This window comes from Somniosus microcephalus, chromosome 1, assembly GCF_052327205.1.
Source record: "Somniosus microcephalus isolate GS21.2 chromosome 1, FLI_Smic_1.0, whole genome shotgun sequence".
NCBI classification, from domain to species: domain Eukaryota; kingdom Metazoa; phylum Chordata; class Chondrichthyes; order Squaliformes; family Somniosidae; genus Somniosus; species Somniosus microcephalus.
In genome coordinates, this window is record NC_140987.1 from 407675378 (window position 1) to 407696291 (window position 20914).

Consider the following 20914-nt stretch of genomic DNA (forward strand, 5'->3'; position numbering starts at 1 on the left):
AGCCCAGGCCCGAGAGCGCAGCGACAGCGGCGAGCCCAGGCCCGAGAGCGCAGCGACAGCGGCGAGCCCAGGCCCGAGAGCGCAGCGACAGCGGCGAGCCCAGGCCCGAGAGCGCAGCGACAGCGGCGAGACCAGGCCCGAGAGCGCAGCGACAGCGGCGAGACCAGGCCCGAGAGCGCAGCGACAGCGGCGAGACAAGGCCCGAGAGCGGTGAGCCCAGGCCTGAGAGCACAGCGAGAGCGGTGACCCGAGGCCCGAGAGCACAGCGAAAGCGGTGACCCGAGGCCCAAGAGCACAGCGAAAGCGGTGACCCGAGTCCGAGAGCACAGCGAGAGCGGTGACCCGAGGGCCGAGGCCACCGCGAGAGCGGTGACCGGAGGCCAGAGAGCCCAGCGAGAGCGGTGACCCCAGGCCCGAGAGCACAGCGAGAGCGGTGACCCCAGGCCCTAAGGCGGTGACCCCAGGCCCGAGAGCGGAGCGAGAGCGGTGACCTGAGGCCCGAGAGCACAGCGAGAGCAGAGACCCGAGCGCGGGGCGAGAGCGGCGTCACGGGGCCCGAGGGCGGGGCGAGAGCGGCGACCCGGGGCCCGAGGGCGGGGCGAGAGCGGCGACCCGGGGCCCGAGGGCGGGGCGAGAGCGGCGACCCGGGGCCCGAAGGCGGGGCGAGAGCGCCGACCCGGGGCCCGAGGGCGGCGACCCGGGGCCCGAGGGCGGCGACGAGAGCGGCGACCCGGGGCCCGCGACCCGGGGCCCGAGAGCGGCGACCCGGGGCCCGAGAGCGGGGCGAGAGCGGCGACCCCGGGCCCGGGCGAGAGCGGCGACCCCGGGGCGGGGCGAGAGCGGCGACCCCGGGCCCGAGGGCGGGGCGAGAGCGGCGACCCCGGGCCCGAGGGCGGGGCGAGAGCGGCGACCCCGGGCCCGAGGGCGGGGCGAGAGCGGCGACCCCGGGCCCGAGGGCGGGGCGAGAGCGGCGACCCCGGGCCCGAGGGCGGGGCGAGAGGGGCGAGCCCGGGCCCGAGGGCGGGGCAAGCCGGGGCCCGAGAGCGGTGACCCCGGGCCCGAGAGCGGAGCGAGAGCGGAGCGAGAGCGGTGACCCCGGGCCCGAGAGCACAGCGAGAGCGGTGACCCGGGGCCCGAGAGCGGAGCGAGAGCGGTGACCCGGGGCCCGAGAGCGGAGCGAGAGCGGTGACCCCGGGCCCGAGAGCGGAGCGAGAGCGGTGACCCCGGGCCCGAGAGCGGAGCGAGAGCGGTGACCCGGGGCCCGAGAGCGGAGCGAGAGCGGTGACCCGGGGCCCGAGAGCGGAGCGAGAGCGGTGACCCGGGGCCCGAGAGCGGAGCGAGAGCGGTGACCCGGGGCCCGAGAGCGGAGCGAGAGCGGTGACCCGGGGCCCGAGAGCGGAGCGAGAGCGGTGACCCGGGGCCCGAGAGCGGAGCGAGAGCGGTGACCCGGGGCCCGAGAGCGGAGCGAGAGCGGTGACCCGGGGCCCGAGAGCGGAGCGAGAGCGGTGACCCGGGGCCCGAGAGCGGAGCGAGAGCGGTGACCCGGGGCCCGAGAGCGGAGCGAGAGCGGTGACCCGGGGCCCGAGAGCGGAGCGAGAGCGGTGACCCGGGGCCCGAGAGCGGAGCGAGAGCGGTGACCCGGGGCCCGAGAGCGGAGCGAGAGCGGTGACCCGGGGCCCGAGAGCGGAGCGAGAGCGGTGACCCGGGGCCCGAGAGCGGAGCGAGAGCGGTGACCCGGGGCCCGAGAGCGGAGCGAGAGCGGTGACCCGGGGCCCGAGAGCGGAGCGAGAGCGGTGACCCGGGGCCCGAGAGCGGAGCGAGAGCGGTGACCCGGGGCCCGAGAGCGGAGCGAGAGCGGTGACCCGGGGCCCGAGAGCGGAGCGAGAGCGGTGACCCGGGGCCCGAGAGCGGAGAGAGAGCGGTGACCCGGGGCCCGAGAGCGGAGCGAGAGCGGTGACCCGGGGCCCGAGAGCGGAGCGAGAGCGGTGACCCGGGGCCCGAGAGCGGAGCGAGAGCGGTGACCCGGGGCCCGAGAGCGGAGCGAGAGCGGTGACCCGGGGCCCGAGAGCGGAGCGAGAGCGGTGACCCGGGGCCCGAGAGCGGAGCGAGAGCGGTGACCCGGGGCCCGAGAGCGGAGCGAGAGCGGTGACCCGGGGCCCGAGAGCGGAGCGAGAGCGGTGACCCGGGGCCCGAGAGCGGTGACCCCGGGCCCGAGAGCGGTGACCCCGGGCCCGAGAGCGGTGACCCCGGGCCCGAGAGCGGAGCGAGAGCGGTGACACCGGGCCCGAGAGCTGAGCGAGAGCGGTGACCCCGGGCCCGAGAGCGGAGCGAGAGCGGTGACCCCGGGTCCGAGAGCGGAGCGAGAGCGGTGACCCGGGGCCCGAGAGCGGAGCGAGAGCGGTGACCCGGGGCGCGAGAGCGGAGCGAGAGCGGTGACCCGGGGCCCGAGAGCGGAGCGAGAGCGGTGACCCGGGGCCCGAGAGCGGAGCGAGAGCGGTGACCCGGGGCCCGAGAGCGGAGCGAGAGCGGTGACCCGGGGCCCGAGAGCGGAGCGAGAGCGGTGACCCGGGGCCCGAGAGCGGAGCGAGAGCGGTGACCCGGGGCCCGAGAGCGGAGCGAGAGCGGTGACCCGGGGCCCGAGAGCGGAGCGAGAGCGGTGACCCCGGGCCCGAGAGCGGTGACCCCGGGCCCGAGAGCGGTGACCCCGGGCCCGAGAGCGGAGCGAGAGCGGTGACCCCGGGCCCGAGAGCGGAGCGAGAGCGGTGACCCCGGGCCCGAGAGCACAGCGAGAGCGGTGACCCCGGGCCCGAGAGCGGAGCGAGAGCGGTGACCCGGGGCCCGAGAGCGGAGCGAGAGCGGTGACCCGGGGCACCAGAGCGGAGCGAGAGCGGTGACCCGGGGCCCCAGAGCGGAGCGAGAGCGGTGACCCGGGGCCCCAGAGCGGAGCGAGAGCGGTGACCCGGGGCCCGAGAGCGGAGCGAGAGCGGTGACCCGGGGCCCGAGAGCGGAGCGAGAGCGGTGACCCGGGGCCCGAGAGCGGAGCGAGAGCGGTGACCCGGGGCCCGAGAGCGGAGCGAGAGCGGTGACCCGGGGCCCGAGAGCGGAGCCAGAGCGGTGACCCGGGGCCCGAGAGCGGAGCCAGAGCGGTGACCCGGGGCCCGAGAGCGGAGCCAGAGCGGTGACCCGGGGCCCGAGAGCGGAGCCAGAGCGGTGACCCGGGGCCCGAGAGCGGAGCCAGAGCGGTGACCCGGGGCCCGAGAGCGGAGCCAGAGCGGTGACCCGGGGCCCGAGAGCGGAGCCAGAGCGGTGACCCGGGGCCCGAGAGCGGAGCCAGAGCGGTGACCCGGGGCCCGAGAGCGGAGCCAGAGCGGTGACCCGGGGCCCGAGAGCGGAGCGAGAGCGGTGACCCGGGGCCCGAGAGCGGAGCGAGAGCGGTGACCCGGGGCCCGAGAGCGGAGCGAGAGCGGTGACCCGGGGCCCGAGAGCGGAGCGAGAGCGGTGACCCGGGGCCCGAGAGCGGAGCGAGAGCGGTGACCCGGGGCCCGAGAGCGGAGCGAGAGCGGTGACCCGGGGCCCGAGAGCGGAGCGAGAGCGGTGACCCGGGGCCCGAGAGCGGAGCGAGAGCGGTGACCCGGGGCCCGAGAGCGGAGCGAGAGCGGTGACCCCGGGCCCGAGAGCGGAGCGAGAGCGGTGACCCCGGGCCCGAGAGCGGAGCGAGAGCGGTGACCCCGGGCCCGAGAGCGGAGCGAGAGCGGTGACCCCGGGCCCGAGAGCGGTGACCCGGGGCCCGAGAGCGGTGACCCGGGGCCCGAGAGCGGAACGAGAGCGGTGACCCGGGGCCCGAGAGCGGTGACCCGGGGCCCGAGAGCGGAGCGAGAGCGGTGACCCGGGGCCCGAGAGCGGAGCCAGAGCGGTGACCCGGGGCCCGAGAGCGGAGCCAGAGCGGTGACCCGGGGCCAGAGAGCGGAGCCAGAGCGGTGACCCGGGGCCCGAGAGCGGAGCCAGAGCGGTGACCCGGGGCCCGAGAGCGGAGCCAGAGCGGTGACCCGGGGCCCGAGAGCGGAGCGAGAGCGGTGACCCCGGGCCCGAGCGAGAGCGGTGACCCGGGGCCCGAGAGCGGAGCGAGAGCGGAGCCAGAGCGGTGACCCGGGGCCCGAGAGCGGAGCCAGAGCGGTGACCCGGGGCCCGAGAGCGGAGCCAGAGCGGTGACCCGGGGCCCGAGAGCGGAGCCAGAGCGGTGACCCGGGGCCCGAGAGCGGAGCCAGAGCGGTGACCCGGGGCCCGAGAGCGGAGCCAGAGCGGTGACCCGGGGCCCGAGAGCGGAGCGAGAGCGGTGACCCGGGGCCCGAGAGCGGAGCGAGAGCGGTGACCCGGGGCCCGAGAGCGGAGCGAGAGCGGTGACCCGGGGCCCGAGAGCGGAGCGAGAGCGGTGACCCGGGGCCCGAGAGCGGAGCGAGAGCGGTGACCCGGGGCCCGAGAGCGGAGCGAGAGCGGTGACCCGGGGCCCGAGAGCGGAGCGAGAGCGGTGACCCGGGGCCCGAGAGCGGAGCCAGAGCGGTGACCCGGGGCCCGAGAGCGGAGCCAGAGCGGTGACCCGGGGCCCGAGAGCGGAGCCAGAGCGGTGACCCGGGGCCCGAGAGCGGAGCCAGAGCGGTGACCCGGGGCCCGAGAGCGGAGCCAGAGCGGTGACCCGGGGCCCGAGAGCGGAGCGAGAGCGGTGACCCGGGGCCCGAGAGCGGAGCGAGAGCGGTGACCCGGGGCCCGAGAGCGGAGCGAGAGCGGTGACCCGGGGCCCGAGAGCGGAGCGAGAGCGGTGACCCGGGGCCCGAGAGCGGAGCGAGAGCGGTGACCCGGGGCCCGAGAGCGGAGCGAGAGCGGTGACCCGGGGCCCGAGAGCGGAGCGAGAGCGGTGACCCGGGGCCCGAGAGCGGTGACCCGGGGCCCGAGAGCGGAGCCAGAGCGGTGACCCGGGGCCCGAGAGCGGAGCCAGAGCGGTGACCCGGGGCCCGAGAGCGGAGCCAGAGCGGTGACCCGGGGCCAGAGAGCGGAGCCAGAGCGGTGACCCGGGGCCCGAGAGCGGAGCCAGAGCGGTGACCCGGGGCCCGAGAGCGGAGCCAGAGCGGTGACCCGGGGCCCGAGAGCGGAGCGAGAGCGGTGACCCCGGGCCCGAGAGCGGAGCGAGAGCGGTGACCCGGGGCCCGAGAGCGGTGACCCGGGGCCCGAGAGCGGAGCGAGAGCGGAGCCAGAGCGGTGACCCGGGGCCCGAGAGCGGAGCCAGAGCGGTGACCCGGGGCCCGAGAGCGGAGCGAGAGCGGTGACCCGGGGCCCGAGAGCGGAGCGAGAGCGGTGACCCGGGGCCCGAGAGCGGAGCGAGAGCGGTGACCCGGGGCCCGAGAGCGGAGCGAGAGCGGTGACCCGGGGCCCGAGAGCGGAGCGAGAGCGGTGACCCGGGGCCCGAGAGCGGAGCGAGAGCGGTGACCCGGGGCCCGAGAGCGGAGCGAGAGCGGTGACCCGGGGCCCGAGAGCGGAGCGAGAGCGGTGACCCGGGGCCCGAGAGCGGAGCGAGAGCGGTGACCCGGGGCCCGAGAGCGGAGCGAGAGCGGTGACCCGGGGCCCGAGAGCGGAGCGAGAGCGGTGACCCGGGGCCCGAGAGCGGAGCGAGAGCGGTGACCCGGGGCCCGAGAGCGGAGCGAGAGCGGTGACCCGGGGCCCGAGAGCGGAGCGAGAGCGGTGACCCGGGGCCCGAGAGCGGAGCGAGAGCGGTGACCCGGGGCCCGAGAGCGGAGCGAGAGCGGTGACCCGGGGCCCGAGAGCGGAGCGAGAGCGGTGACCCGGGGCCCGAGAGCGGAGCGAGAGCGGTGACCCGGGGCCCGAGAGCGGAGCGAGAGCGGTGACCCGGGGCCCGAGAGCGGAGCGAGAGCGGTGACCCGGGGCCCGAGAGCGGAGCGAGAGCGGTGACCCGGGGCCCGAGAGCGGAGCGAGAGCGGTGACCCGGGGCCCGAGAGCGGAGCGAGAGCGGTGACCCGGGGCCCGAGAGCGGAGCGAGAGCGGTGACCCGGGGCCCGAGAGCGGAGCGAGAGCGGTGACCCGGGGCCCGAGAGCGGAGCGAGAGCGGTGACCCCGGGCCCGAGAGCGGAGCGAGAGCGGTGACCCCGGGCCCGAGAGCGGAGCGAGAGCGGTGACCCCGGGCCCGAGAGCGGAGCGAGAGCGGTGACCCCGGGCCCGAGAGCGGAGCGAGAGCGGTGACCCCGGGCCCGAGAGCGGAGCGAGAGCGGTGACCCCGGGCCCGAGAGCGGAGCGAGAGCGGTGACCCCGGGCCCGAGAGCGGAGCGAGAGCGGTGACCCCGGGCCCGAGAGCGGAGCGAGAGCGGTGACCCCGGGCCCGAGAGCGGAGCGAGAGCGGTGACCCCGGGCCCGAGAGCGGAGCGAGAGCGGTGACCCCGGGCCCGAGAGCGGAGCGAGAGCGGTGACCCCGGGCCCGAGAGCGGAGCGAGAGCGGTGACCCCGGGCCCGAGAGCGGAGCGAGAGCGGTGACCCCGGGCCCGAGAGCGGAGCGAGAGCGGTGACCCCGGGCCCGAGAGCGGAGCGAGAGCGGTGACCCCGGGCCCGAGAGCGGTGACCCCGGGCCCGAGAGCGGAGCGAGAGCGGTGACCCCGGGCCCGAGAGCGGAGCGAGAGCGGTGACCCCGGGCCCGAGAGCGGAGCGAGAGCGGTGACCCCGAGCGCGGGGCGAGAGCGGCGTCCCGGGGCCCGAGGGCGGGGCGAGAGCGGCGACCCGGGGCCCGAGGGCGGGGCGAGAGCGGCGACCCGGGGCCCGAGGGCGGGGCGAGAGCGGCGACCCGGGGCCCGAGAGCGGAGCGAGAGCGGCGACCCGGGGCCCGAGAGCGGAGCGAGAGCGGTGACCCCGGGCCCGAGGGCGGTGACCCCGGGCCCGAGAGCGGAGCGAGAGCGGTGACCCCGGGCCCGAGAGCGGAGCGAGAGCTGTGACCCCGGGCCCGAGAGCGGTGACCCCGGGCCCGAGAGCGGAGCGAGAGCGGTGACCCCGGGCCCGAGAGCGGTGACCCCGGGCCCGAGAGCGGAGCGAGAGCGGTGACCCCGGGCCCGAGAGCGGAGCGAGAGCGGTGACCCGAGGCCTGAGAGCACAGCGAGAGCGGAGACCCCAGCGCGGGGCGAGAGCGGCGTCCCGGGGCCCGAGGGCGGGGCGAGAGCGGCGACCCGGGGCCCGAGGGCGGGGCGAGAGCGGCGACCCCGGGCCCGAGGGCGGGGCGAGAGCGGCGACCCCGGGCCCGAGAGCGGTGAGCCCAGGCCCGAGAGCACAGCGAGAGCGGCGACCAGAGGGCCGAGAGCAGAGCGAGAGCGGCGACCCGAGGGCCGAGAGCGTAGCGAGCCCAGGCCCGAGAGCGCGGCGAGAGCGGCTGGCCCGAGAGCGCGGCGAGAGCGGCGGGCCCGAGAGCGCGGCGAGAGCGGCGGGCCCGAGAGCGCGGCGAGAGCGGCGGGCCCGAGAGCGCGGCGAGCCCGAGAGCGCGGCGAGAGCGGCGGGCCCGAGAGCGCGGCGAGCCCGAGAGCGCGGCGAGAGCGGCGGGCCCGAGAGCGCGGCGAGAGCGGCGGGCCCGAGAGCGCGGCGAGAGCGGCGGGCCCGAGAGCGCGGCGAGAGCGGCGGGCCCGAGAGCGCGGCGAGCCCGAGAGCGCGGCGAGAGCGGCGGGCCCGAGAGCGCGGCGAGAGCGGCAGGCCCGGGCCCGAGAGCGGTGAGCCCAGGCCCGAGAGCACAGCGAGAGCGGCGACCAGAGGGCCGAGAGCAGAGCGAGAGCGGCGACCCGAGGGCCGAGAGCGTAGCGAGCCCAGGCCCGAGAGCGCGGCGAGAGCGGCGAGCCCAGGCCCGAGAGCGCGGCGAGAGCGGCGGGCCCGAGAGCGCGGCGAGAGCGGCGGGCCCGAGAGAGCGGCGAGCCCGAGAGCGCGGCGAGAGCGGCGGGCCCGAGAGCGCGGCGAGAGCGGCGGGCCCGAGAGCGCGGCGAGAGCGGCGGGCCCGAGAGCGCGGCGAGAGCGGCGGGCCCGAGAGCGCGGCGAGAGCGGCGGGCCCGAGAGCGCGGCGAGAGCGGCGGGCCCGAGAGCGCGGCGAGAGCGGCAGGCCCGGGCCCGAGAGCGGTGAGCCCAGGCCCGAGAGCACAGCGAGAGCGGCGACCAGAGGGCCGAGAGCAGAGCGAGAGCGGCGACCCGAGGGCCGAGAGCGTAGCGAGCCCAGGCCCGAGAGCGCAGCGAGAGCGGCGAGCCCAGGCCCGAGAGCGGTGAGCCCAGGCCCGAGAGCACAGCGAGAGCGGTGACCAGAGGGCCGAGAGCACAGCGAGAGCGGTGACCCCGGGCCCGAGAGCACAGCGAGAGCGGTGACCCTGGGCCCGAGAGCACAGCGAGAGCGGTGACCCCAGGCCCGAGAGCGTAGCAAGCCCAGGCCCGAGAGCGCAGCGAGAGCGGCGAGCCCAGGCCCGAGAGCGGTGAGCCCAGGCCCGAGAGCACAGCGAGAGCGGTGACCAGAGGGCCGAGAGCACAGCGAGAGCGGTGACCCCGGGCCCGAGAGCAGAGCGAGAGCGGTGACCCGGGGCCCGAGAGCAGAGCGAGAGCGGTGACCCGGGGCCCGAGAGCAGAGCGAGAGCGGTGACCCGGGGCCCGAGAGCAGAGCGAGAGCGGTGACCCGGGGCCCGAGAGCAGAGCGAGAGCGGTGACCCCGGGCCCGACAGCAGAGCGAGAGCGGTGACCCGTGACCCCGGGCCCGACAGCAGAGCGAGAGCGGTGACCCGTGACCCCGGGCCCGAGAGCAGAGCGAGAGCGGTGACCCGGGGCCCGAGAGCAGAGCGAGAGCGGTGAGCCCGGGCCCGAGAGCAGAGCGAGAGCGGTGAGCCCGGGCCCGAGAGCAGAGCGAGAGCGGTGAGCCCGGGCCCGAGAGCAGAGCGAGAGCGGTGAGCCCGGGCCCGAGAGCAGAGCGAGAGCGGTGAGCCCGGGCCCCGAGAGCAGAGCGAGAGCGGTGAGCCCGGGCCCGAGAGCAGAGCGAGAGCGGTGAGCCCGGGCCCGAGAGCAGAGCGAGAGCGGTGAGCCCGGGCCCGAGAGCAGAGCGAGAGCGGTGAGCCCGGGCCCGAGAGCAGAGCGAGAGCGGTGAGCCCGGGCCCGAGAGCAGAGCGAGAGCGGTGAGCCCGGGCCCGAGAGCAGAGCGAGAGCGGTGAGCCCGGGCCCGAGAGCAGAGCGAGAGCGGTGAGCCCGGGCCCGAGAGCAGAGCGAGAGCGGTGAGCCCGGGCCCGAGAGCAGAGCGAGAGCGGTGAGCCCGGGCCCGAGAGCAGAGCGAGAGCGGTGACCCGAGGCCCGAGGACACAGCGAGAGCGCTGACCCGAGGCCTGAGAACACAGCGAGAGCGGTGACCCGAGGCCACAGCAAGAGCGGTGGGGATAAAAGGAGCGGAAGCGGAGGAGAGAGCGCAAAAAAAACCTCTCAGGACAGCAGGCCCAGCCGAGCAGCCGCAGTGGCGACAGAATTCAAGAGTGACGTCACAGTACAGAAAGTGACACCAGCGCAGGGGAAGAAGCTGATTGGCGAGTAGTGGGATGAGTGCTTTACTTTTTCTTCAATTTTAAGGTATTTCATAGTTAAGGTTGTTCGGGAGAGCGAGAATCTGAAAGTTTAAATTTGAGGTAAGAGTTTTTTAATTAAAAGTATGGCAGGGGACCTCAGTCCCGTGCGTTGCACGGCCTGCAGCATGTGGGAATTCCTAGCAGCTTCTTGCAAATCAGGATGACCACATGTGCAGTAAGTGCCAATGGTTTGGCCAACTTGAGATACGGTTTTCGGAGTTCAAGCGTCAGCTGGAGGCACTGCGGTGTATCCGCAAGGCTGAGAGTTACGAGGATAGCACATTTTTAGACATGGTCACCCCGCAGCTTAAGAAAGTGCAGTCAGAGGGGGAATGGGAGACCACCAGTCAGAAGGGGGGGCAGGCAGGTAGTCAGGAAAGCCCCAGAGTGCATCTTACTCTACAACCGTTTTTCGGTGTTGGAAAATGGTGAAAGTGACGGTTCCTCTGGGGAGTGCAGCCAGAGCCAAGTTCACGGCACTGTCGGTGGCTCAGCTGCACAAGGGGGGAGAAGTAAGAGTGGAAGGGCAATAGTGGTAGGAGACTCAATAGTGAGGGGTGCAGACAGGCGTTTCTGTGGCTGCAGACATGACTCCAGGATGGTATGTTGCCTCCCTGGTGCCAGGGTCAAGGGTGTCACTGAATGGCTGCAGGGCATTCTGAAGGGGGAGGGCGAACAGTCAGAGGTCGTGGTTCACATTGGTACCAACGACATAGGTAGAAAGAGGGATGAGGTCCTGCAACAAGAATTTAAGGAGCTAGGTAGCAGATTAAAAAGCAGGACCTCAAAGGTTGTAATCTCTAGATTACTCCCGGTGCCACGTGCTAGTGAGTATAGGAATAGGAGATAGAGCAGATGAATGCGTGGTTGAAGAGTTGGTGCAGGAGGGAGGGTTTTAGTTTCCTGGATCGCTGGGTCTGTTTCTGGGGAAGGTGGGACCTGTACAAGTCAGACGGGTTGCACCTGAACCGGAACGGGACCAACATCCCTGCGGGGAGGTTTGCTGGTGCTGTGGGGGGGGGGGGGGGGGCGGCGATTTAAACTAACTTGGCAGGGGGGTGGGATACGGAGTGCAGGTATAGTAGGGGGTGATGCACAGCCAAATATAGAGGGGGAACAAAAAGTCAGTCAAATCAAATCAAATCAACTTTTGTCATTGTTAGTGCACAAGTGCAGTACAACGAAATGTAGGCTTGCGGCTCCCGAAAGTGTACATTTGGATTAAGACATTTAAACATTCAACATACATTTGGCTTGTAGTATATTAACATAAATATAACCATAATAAAGTGCATTGGCAGATGTGCAGGCTTTAGAGTTTATTTGTGGAGTTCAGTAGGATGACAGCCCTGGGAAAGAAGCTGTTCCTAAATCTGGTCGTACGGGTGCGAATGCATCTGTAGCGTCTCCCAGATGGCAGGAGGGCGAACAGACTGTGGCTGGGGTGGGTAGGGTCTTTGATGATGGACCGTGACCTCCGTAGACAGTTTTTCTGGTATATGTGCTCTTTGGTCGGTAGCCGGTAATGTGTTGGGCAGTTTTGACTACCCGCTGCAGAGCTTTCCGGTCATAGTAGCTACAGCTGCCATACCATACTGTGATACAGTTCGTCAGGATGCTCTATTGTGCAGCGGTAAAAGTTGGAAGGGATCAGGGGTGACAGGTTACATCCCTTCAGCCTCCTTAGGAAATATAGGCGCTGCTGGGCCTTCTTCACCAGAGAGGAGGTGTTGAGGGACCAGGAGAGGTCTTCCGTGATGTGGACTCCGAGGAACTTAAAGCTGTCCACCCTTTCCACCACAGCCCCATTGATGTGGATGGGGGTGTGACTTCCGCCTTTGGACTTCCTGAAGTCCACAATGATTTCTTTGGTTTTCTTGAGGTCAAGGGCCAGGTCGTTATCGGCGCACCACTTCACGAGATGCTGGACCTCCTCCCTGTAGGCTGACTCATCGTTGTTGGTGATCTGGCCTACTACCGTGGTGTCATCTGCAAACTTGATGATGGTGTTGGAACCATTAACAGCCACACAGTCGTGGGTGAAGAGGGAGTAGAGGAGGGGGCTCAGCACACATCCTTGTGGGGCCCCCGTGTTCAGGGTCAAGGGGGGGGGGGGGGGTGGGGGGGGGAGGTGTGGTTACCTAATTTGACAGACTGGGGTCTGTTTGTTAGGAAGTCCAGGGTCCAGTTGCAGAGGGAAGTGTTCAGGCCAAGAGTTTGGAGTTTGGTGGCCAGCTTGTTGGGGACGATAGTGTTGAATGCTGAGCTGTAGTCTATGAACAGCATTCTGATGTAGGTCTCCTTACCATCTAGGTGATTCAGTGCCGAGTGTAGAGCAGTTGTGATTGCATCCTCCGTTGATCTGTTTGCATGGTAGGCAAACTGGTGTTGGTCAAGAGAGGCAGGAGCACTGGCTTTGATGTGGGCTAAGGCCAGTCTCTCGAAACACTTCATTATGATGGGTGTGAGTGCGACAGGTCGATAGTCGTTCAGGCACGTCACAGCCGTTTGTTTTGGCACAGGAATAATGGTAGCGGTCTTGAAGCATGTAGGGACTACTGCCTGGGCCAATGACAAATTGAAGATGGCGGTGAAGACATCAGCCAGCTGATCAGCACATTCCTTGAGTACCCATCCAGGGATGCTATCCGGTCCAGCAGCCTTTCGTGTGTTCACTCCGCGTAGAACACCCCTTACGTCGGAGGTCGACAGAGTGAGCACCTGGTCTTCCGGGGGTGGCGAGGCTTTGGTAGCCGGCTCCCTGTTGTCCCTGTCGAAGCGAGCGTAGAAGTTGTTAAGCTCCTCCGGAAGGGAGGCATCGCTAACCGGGGGGCTGGTGTTTTTGCCCTTGTAGTCAGTGATGGACTGGATGCCTTGCCACATGCGCCGGGGGTCCGAGTTGTTGCGGAAGTGATCCTCTATCCGCAGTGTCTGTTTCCTTTTGGCAGTCCTGATACCCTGATACCCCGATACCCAGCCTGGAAGGCAGAGCAACTATGTAACGGCACAAGGGACTATGGCAAGGCTGGATGGCATTTATTTTAATGCAAGGAGTCTTACGAGTAAGGCAGATGAATTGAAGGTGTTGATGAACACATGGGAGTATGATATTGTTGCTATCAGAGACATGGTTGCAGGAGGGGCAGGACTGGCAGCTCAATATTCCAGGGTATAGAATCTTCAGGCGAGACAGAGGGGGTTGTAAAAGAGGGGGTGTCGCAATATTAATCAAGGAGTCAATTACTGCTGTAAGGAGGGATGATATCTTAGCAGGTTCCTCTAATGTGGCCATATGGGCAGAACTTAAAAACAAAAAGGGGGCAAGTACTTTGCTGGGAGTGTACTATAGGCTCCCAAACAGTCAGGGGGAGATAGAGGAACAGATATGTAGGCAAATCTCAGAAAAGTGTAGAAATAATAGGGTAATAATAGTAGGGGATTTCAACTTCCCCAATATTAACTGGGATAGTCAGAGTGTGAAAGGCTTAGAGGGTGCGGAATTCTTAAAGTGCATCCAGGAGAACTTTTTGAACCAGCATGTAGAAAGTCCTACAAGAGAGGGGGTGGTACTGGACCTAATTCTAGGGAATGTAGCCGGGCAAGTGGTAGAAGTGTCAGTGGGAGAGCATTTTGGCGACAGTGACCATAATTCGGTGAGATTTAAGGTAGTCATGGAAAAGAACAAAGATGGACTGGAAATAAAGGTTCTAAATTGGGGGAAGGCCAATTTTAGTATGAGAAGGCAGGATTTAGCCAAAGTGGACTGGGATCAGCTACTTGTAGGAAACTCCACATCAGAGCAGTGGGAGTCATTCAGAAAGAAATAGAGTACAGCGCCAACATGTTCCCGTAAAGGTCATGGGAGGGCGGGGGTCGCCCCCCGCCCGAGGTGAAGACCGCCGATTGCGGCTGCGCGAGACGTCCGGCGGGCCCGGTTGCCAGGGTAACGCTGGACGCTCAGCAAGCCCCGCCCCCCTGGCCAGCCAGAGAGAGACAGCGGGTCTCAGCTCCTGCTGCGCGCGCACCCTAGCGGCGCTGGGCTGAGGCTGGCCCTCCAGCCTTCGAGTGGGGCCGGGAGGTGCCTAGCTCGGGCGTGGGTGCGGAGGAGACGCCGAGGCTTCTAGGCCTACCTGGAAAAACGGGGAAAGGTAGGAAAATTAATGAGATTAGATAAGTTAATTACTTTCTAAATCATTTTTTTTTTTAAATATGTGTTTTAAAAGCAACGTTTTTTTTTTAAAGACGTAGAAAGCGGGAAAAAGAAAGGAAAAGTTTGGAATCAAGATGGCGGCGACTCACCTCAGTTCAGAACGATAAAGCCCGGCCACACACGCACCGATTGGCCCGGCGGCACACGCCAGCAACCCGGCGTACGATTGGTCAAGCTCGAGGTCACTCTGTCGCTAATGAGCGGATAATGAGATGCTAATGAGCGGAATGTTGAAGGTTTTTGGGATACCGCGGGCGCAATTTTAGCCCGGCCGAAACGTAAATACGCTTAAAACCGTCTCGGAAGCGTAAGCTTTCTTTGGAGGTAACGCGCGCGTATGTACGCCCTGTAACTTTCGAGTGCATACCCGCAACGCACACGCGATGACAGAGAGAGACAGAGAGAGGCAGAGACAGAGAGAGGCAGAGACAGAGAGAGGCAGAGACAGAGAGAGGCAGAGATAGAGAGAGACAGGCAGACACAGACAGGCAGGCACAGACAGACAGGCACAGACAGAGACAGACAGGCACAGACAGAGACAGACAGGCACAGACAGAGACAGACAGGCACAGACAGAGACAGACAGGCACAGACAGACAGGCACAGACAGAGACAGACAGACAGGCACAGACAGACAGGCACAGACAGACAGGCACAGACAGACAGGCACAGACAGACAGGCACAGACAGACAGGCACAGACAGACACACAGACAGACACACAGACAGACACACAGACAGACACAGGCAGGCAGAGACAGGCAGGCAGAGACAGGCAGGCAGAGACAGGCAGGCAGAGACAGGCAGGCAGAGACAGGCAGGCAGAGACAGGCAGGCAGAGACAGGCAGGCAGAGACAGGCAGGCAGAGACAGGCAGGCAGAGACAGGCAGGCAGAGACAGGCAGGCAGAGACAGGCAGGCAGAGACAGACAGGCAGAGACAGACAGGCAGAGACAGACAGGCAGAGACAGACAGGCAGAGACAGACAGGCAGAGACAGACAGGCAGAGACAGACAGGCAGAGACAGACAGGCAGAGACAGACAGGCAGAGACAGACAGGCAGAGACAGACAGGCAGAGACAGACAGACAGGCAGACACAGACAGACAGGCAGACACAGACAGGCAGACACAGACAGAAGTACCGATTTATTTATATATATATATATATATATATATATATATATATATATATATATATATATATATAAAGGGCAAGAGGATAACCAGGGAAAGAGTAGGGCCCATTAGGGACCAAAGTGGCAATATGTGTGTAGAGCTGGAAGATGTAGGTGAGGTTTTAAAATGACTATTTTGCATCTGTGTTCACTATGGAGAAGGACAATGTAGGCATAAAAATCAGGCAGGGGGATTGTGATATACTGAACAAATCAGCATTGAGAGGGGGGAGGTACTAGCGGTTTTAGCAGGCTAAAAGTGGATAAATCCCCAGGCCCAGATGAGATGTATCCCAGGCTCCTGTGTGAGGCAAGGGAGGAGATTGCAGGGGCTCTGACACATTTTCAGAACCTCTCTGGCCACAGGGGAGGTGCCAGAGGACTGGAGGACAGCTAACATGGTACCATTATTCAAGAAGGGTAGTAGGGATAAACCAGGTAATTACAGGCCAGTGAGCTTAACATCAGTGGTAGGGAAATTATGGGAAAAAATTGAGGGACAGAATTAGTCTCCACTTGGAGAGGCAAGGATTAATCAAGGATAGTCAGCATGGCTTTGTCAGGGGGAGATCATGTCTAACCAATTTGATTTAATTTTTCGAGGGGGTGACTAGGTGTGTGGATGAGGGTAGTGCAGTTGATGTAGTCTACATGGACTTCAATAAGGCTTTTGACGAAGTCCCGCATGGGAAACCAGTCAAGAAGGTAAGAGCCCATGGGAGCCAAGGAAATTTGGCACATTGGATCCAAAATTGGCTCAGTGGCAGGAGGCAGAGGGTAATGGTCGAAGGTTGTTTTTGTGACTGGAAGCCTGTGTCCAGTGGTGTACCGCAGGGATTGGTGCTGGGTCCCTTGCTGTTTGTAGTGTACATTAATGATTTAGATATGAATGTAGGAGGTATGATCAGTAAGTTCGCAGATGACACGAAAATTGGTGGAGTGGTAAATAGCGAGGAGGGAAGCCTCAGGCTACAGGACGATATAGACGGGTTGGTCAGATGGGCAGAACGGTGGCAAATGGAATTTAACCCTGAAAAAAGTGAGGTGATGTATTTTGGGAGGACTAACAAGGCAAGGGAATACACAATGAATGGTAGGACCCTAGGAAGGACAAAGGATCAGAGGGACCTTGGTGTGCATGTACATAGATCCCTGAAGGCAGCAGGACAGGTGGATAGGATGGTTAAAAAGGCATATGGGATACTTGCCTTCATTAGCCGAGGCATAGAATATAAGAGCAGGGAGGTTATGATGGAGCTGTACAGAACGCTAGTTTGGCCACAGCTGGAATACTGTATGCAGTTCTGGTCGCCACACTATAGGAAGGATGTGATTGCATTGGAGAGAGTGCAGAGGAGATTCACCAGGATGTTACCTGGGCTGGAGCGCTTCAGCTATGAAGAGAGACTGGACAGGCTGGGGTTGTTTTCCTTAGAGCAGAGAAGGCTGAGGGGGGGACCTGATTGAGGTGTAGAAAATTATGAGGGGCATAGATAGGGTAGATAGAAAGGAACTTTTCCCCTTAGTAGAGGGGTCAATAACCAGGGGGCATAGTTTCAAGGTAAAGGGCAGGAGGTTTAGAGGGGATTTGAGGAAAAACTTTTTCAACCAGAGGGTGGTTGGAATCTGGAACTCACTGCCTGAAAGGGTGGTAGAGGCAGGAACCCTCAACATTCAAGAAGCATTTAGGTGAGCATTTGAAACACCATAGCATACAAGGTTACGGACCAAGTGCTGGAAAATGGGATTAGAATAGATAGTGCTTGATGGCCGGCGCAGACACGATGGGCCGAAGGGCCTCTTTCTGTGCTGTATACAGTAACTCTATGACTCTATGGCTGATCTTCTGCCTCAACTCTATTCACCGGCCCCATCACCAGATCCCTTGATGCCCTTACTAGTCAGAAATCGATTGACTTCTGTTTTGAATATAGCCAATGACTGAGCCTCCACAGCCCTCTAGGGTAGGGAATTCCAAAGATTCACTACCCTCTGAAGAAATTTCTTCTCATCTCAGTCCTGAATGGCCTACCCTTTACCTGAGGCTGTGCCCCCTGGTTCTAGACTCCCCAGCCAAGGGAAACATTCTCCCAGCATCCATCCTATCAAGCCCTGTAATACTTTTGTATGCTTCAATGAGATCCCCTCTCATTCTTCTGAATTCAAGAGAATACAGGCCTAGTTTACTCAATCTCTTCTCATACAACAGTCCCGCCATCCCAGGAATCAATCTTGTGAACCTTCGTTGCACTCCCTCTATGGCAAGTATATCCTTCCTTAGGTAAGGAGATCAAAATTGTACACAGTACTCCAGGTGTGGTCTCACCAAGGCCCTATATAATTGGAGTAAGACTTCTTTACTCCTGTACTCAAATCCTCTTGTAATGAAGGCCAGCATACCATTTGCCTTCCTAATGGCTTGCTGCACCTGCACATTCACTTTCAGTGACTCATGTACAAGGACACCCAGGTCCCCTTGAGCATCTGCATTCCCCCAATCTTTCACCATTTAGGAAATACTCTGCCTTTCTGTTTTTTCTACCAAAGTGGATAACTTCACATTTATCCACATTATATTCCATCTGCCATGTTCTCACCCACTCACTGAGCCTGTCGAGATCCCCATGAAGCCTCTTCACATCCTCTTCGCAACTGACACTGCCACCTAGCTTTGTATCATCAGCAAATTTGGAAATGTTACATTTAGTCCCCTCATCCAAATCATTGATATAGATTGTGAATAGCTGGGGCCCAAGCACTGATCCTTGCGGTACCCCACAAGTCACAGCCTGCCACCCTGAAAAAGACCCGTTTATCCCTACTCTTTGTTTTCTGTCTGTTAACCAATTCGCAATCCATGCTAGTATATTACCCCCAATTCCATGTGCCCTAATTTTGTTCACCAACCTCTTGTGTGGGACCTTATCGAAGGCCTTCTGAAAATCCAAATACACCACATCTACTGGTTCCCCTTTGTCTACTCCACTAGTCACATCCTCAAAGAACTCCAAGAGGTTTGTTTAACAGGATTTCCCTTTCATAAATCCATGTTGACTCTGCCCAATCTTACTATTAGTTTCTAAGTGACTAGTTATTGCATCCTTTATAATAGATTGCAGCATTTTCCCAACTACTGATGTGAGGCTAACAGGTCTGTAGTTCCCCGTTTTCTCTCCCTCCTTTCTTAAATAGCGGGGTTACATTTGCTGTCTTTAATCTGCAGGAACCGTTCCAGAATCTGTAGAATTTTGGAAGATGACAACCAATGCGTCCACTATCCCAATGGCCACCTCTTTCAAAACCCTAGGATATAGGTCATCCGGTCCTTGGGATTTATTGACTTTTAGTCCCATTAATTTTGCTAGTACTGTTTTTTTACTAATAATAATTTCTTTAAGTTCCTCATTCTCGCCACACCCTTGGTTTTCTCGTATTTCTGGGAGGTTTTTTGTGTCTTCCTCCGTGAAGACAGAAACAAAGTATTTATTTAATTTCTCTGCCATTTCCTCATTCCCCATTATAAATTCTCCCGTCTCTGACTGTAAAGGACCCACGTTTACCTCCGCCAGTCTTTTCCTTTTCACATACCTATAAAAGCTTTTACAATCGGTTTTTATATTTCTCCAAAGCTATTTCCATACTATTGAACTGCCTTTCCTATAGCAAGTCTTGAATGAGTATTAACTTCCAATACCTCAACAGCAGCAAAATGGAAGCCATACTATTTGGTTCTTAGCACCTAAGTGTCTCCAGCATGACTCCATCAACTTCCCAAGCTGTTCACTTATACGGAGTCCAATGGTACACAACCTCATTTCTGATCAACCCTTAATGAAGCTTTCTTTCCATCTTGTATCTGAACTGTCACTTATACCTCTTCCTTCTATCTCTGGACCATTGAGCACTTATCCACTTCCGGTTCCCAAATCCATACTTGCACCTTCACATACTGGAGATTGACTTCTCAGATGCACCGCTCAGCAACCTCCCGACATCGTGTTCAGACTTCATCTAATCGACTCCAACATACCCATCGCCCCATCCTCGCCCAGCTATGCTTGCTTCCTGTGTCCCAGCAAATCAACTGCAACTCCCTCATTTTCAAGTCCCTCAACAGCCTCACCCCATTTCTTTGGATAATCTCCAACCATACATTGCAGCTCATACCCTACACTCCTCACTCCAGATTACTGCTTGTCCCTTGCCCTCTCCACTCCACAATTGGAAGCCAATCTTTCAGCCTTTATGCCCTTTGGAACTCCCTTTTTAAAACACTTTAGCTTGCTATCTCTTTCTGCCATCCAAATCCTCCTAAAAACCTTTGACTGTGCACGCAGTCTGCCCCCACCTCCATCCAAAACAGCTGGGTTCCTTAACTTCCTGCTCAGTGTCCACCTTTGCAAGGCACTCAAAATGTTCTTTTACATGATGAGCATTATATAAATGTTAACAGCAATGCAACCATGTCAGAAAATTAACTATACTAGTTTTAGACCAGTAATCTAGCTGTGTTTTGTTCTTGTTGTTACATCTGATCCTTTCAGTTGGATGTCAGCCTGTAAATCAATCCAGGGTTTACATTATTCTAGGTAAATAAACCACCCACATGCCTCTGTGATGGAAGCAGAGCTCCATCCTGCTTTATATCAAAAAATGTTTACTATATATTTTTGCTGTGACATCTCAGGTCATTATACTGCAAATTTAAAATGGACTTCAACCAATAATATTGATAGGAAAGTTCCTCATTTCTGTAGCCTAGGGAGTGCAGTTTTTTGAACACTAACTAATCATATTACTGATCCTTTAAGAACCATGACTATCTTATTTGTAGATTCAAGTCAGGCTGGGGAATAGTTTTCATCGCTGACAGGTGTCAATTGTGACCTGAGACCTATTCATTGGGTCCAATGGCTGAGCCATTAAAATGAGATCCAGGCTAAAGAGAAACCTTGTTGTCTATTAGTTAAAGCACTAGAAATACTAAATAAGCATAAATACACCATCCTGCACAGATTACACTTGTCAAAAATCACACATCACATTATTCTAGTTAATTAAGTTTTTTCTGGAGGGGTGGGGGAGGATGAGGATATTTTTTAAAAAAAGGAAAAATTGCACTATCCGCAGACTGAAGTATTCCAGAACCAAAGTCAGGATGTTAATACTTTAGATCAGTCATTTTAGAACAAAAATATATTATTTGTGAAAAGTTCTGAGCAGGGATAGAGATCGGGAAATGGAAGGGCAGCTGGGAGGCCCAGTATGTTGGAGATGCCAGCATCTGCTGCATGGCAAGGTAGAACATGTGACAGAACCTGCAATTATCCACAGACAGTATTTGCTGACTTCAAGCTGTGCTACAATGAGGAGGTAGAGAGGGGAGCAGGCAGCTTTGTACTGGAAAATCAGAAACAAATCACCTGCAACGACTATGTGTGTACCCGAGAGGCAATTATAGAGTAGCGCAGGCAGATCTTCTGAGTCAGACAAGGCAAGAGCTGCACTGTAGATGATAAAACTTAGAATCATAGAATGATTACAGCATAAAAGGAGGCCATTCGGCCTGTCAAGCCCATGTCAGCTCTCTGTACTTGTGCAGCAAGCTTCCCCATAAATACTCAGCTAACAAAATCAATATAGAATTGAGCCATGCAGACCTGGAAGGTCCCAGTTTAAATTGTCAGTCTATGCTGAATTAACTGATTTCAGTGGGGATAGCAATTGCAACTCTACAACTGGCCTTAGCATCCCTGGGATAAGAATGGAGAAAAAACAAAATCGGCCAGGCTTCCTGCGTCCAGTTGCTTCCCAGTGGCCCCTGCTGGAAAGTGTGCGTATGTGGATGTTGGGCAAGTTTTGATGTTCTCCATAGTTATATAGCCTGCTCATACCTGGTCGCTTGGCTACGATACCAG

The 20914-nt window shown here is 61.4% G+C and overlaps 1 protein-coding gene across 2 annotated transcripts in view; it reads right to left on the reverse strand.

Annotated features, from left to right (window-relative positions):
- yipf6 (Yip1 domain family, member 6) overlaps window positions 1-20914 on the reverse strand; it is a 38368-nt gene that overhangs the window by 14974 nt on the left and 2480 nt on the right. The window lies entirely within an intron of this gene.